The following is a 1,612-nucleotide window of genomic DNA, read 5'->3' on the forward strand; positions in this document are numbered from 1 at the left end:
TATGCAGAGGCATTTCAAAATCTCCAAGGGACAAAAAATAACTATTTTATACAAAGATTTATTTCAGGATTTTGAACATCTATGACAAATATTTCAGTATAAAATGGTAAACAAGAAACCTTATCACATTGACCATATCAAAAAAGTAAGGCTGCGTAATATTCAGACAGCAACAAGAAAAATAGTTGTTTTTTCTATGCGTACATATACATATATATATTAAATTGTTCTAATGAAACTTTCTACATCCTTATAAGAATTACCATTCAGACAGACTGCCAGCAGCCACGGATTACACAACTGGCTTCAACATCATTCAAAAGTTTATTGAGTTAGATTTATTTTGAATATCTTGCTGAATAAGTCTTAGCAAAAATTTTATATCATCTATTCTTCATGTGTCTACTACTGTTTATATAAAATAATACTCTAATATATAAAATTATGTGAAAAACTGCCTTAAGAAAGCAAATAACTGTTTTGGCATAACTGTCTCCATAAAATGAATGTGATATGTGTTTCCCTCGAAAAGGTCAAATATATAATAAAGCTATATTTACTACAAACAGTAAAAAGTGAAGCTTCTCCATACATCAAAATATTTATTTCTGATGATCACTCAATGCACAGCTTATAACAAAGAGTATATTACCACTGCATATTGTACATTAGTATCACTCAAAAAAGCAGAATAATGGACAGGTTGAGACAACACAGCAGTAAAGATAAGATAATGTTCTCCATGTCTCCAATTAGCTTGAACGGAAAGTGTTACCACAGATACTAAGCACTTGCTTCAACAACCTAGGATTGCTATAATAATTGAAAGCACAACTTTAAACAGCAAAGTTGACTACAATCAAACATTGTACATTTCTCAATGCTCAAGATACAATGAGCATACACAAATTTGGAACTGAGAACCATGCTCTATACACTTCCCTAATAATACATATATTCATGGCATATATTGATACTAACATCTACTTTATCAAAAAAGCAAACAACACCTGATATTAATCAAAAAGAAAATAGAACAATGCATTTTTCCAGAGGCCATACATTCATTTCATATCCAGGATAAAACCACGAGTTTTCATTCCATCCAGTCATACTTTGTTCTACTGTGTTAGCAAAATACAGAACACCAATTCAAACTGTTAATCTAGCTTTGTAAATGTGAAAGCTCTATCCTATGTGAAACAGCCTGAGTTTGGCCATTCACTAGTCCTAGCATTCGGATGCACCACAGGACTGAAAATAAATGTAATGCAATGAAAACAAAGAGCCAAAAAACTCATCATTACAGAGTATCAAACTCAGTTATTAACATTACATAAGGAAGTCAGAACATCTAATGTTTGTGGACTAAAATACTACCAGCCAGTTTTTGATAACTACTGCCTTATATGTATAAATATGGTAGACCATCTCATTGGAACTTGAGCATGATTATATATATTTTTACTGTGAACAAGAGTAATACAAAGGTATCATTATTCATTTAGAATCTGAGTTAGAAAATAGGCATATTTGTTGCAGCTTCTGTGATTTCTACACCTTTGTGCTTGCTATAAAATCAAAATTATCAGAAGCAGCTAGACACCATGAG

This window comes from Penaeus monodon, chromosome 19, assembly GCF_015228065.2.
Source record: "Penaeus monodon isolate SGIC_2016 chromosome 19, NSTDA_Pmon_1, whole genome shotgun sequence".
NCBI lineage: Eukaryota > Metazoa > Arthropoda > Malacostraca > Decapoda > Penaeidae > Penaeus > Penaeus monodon.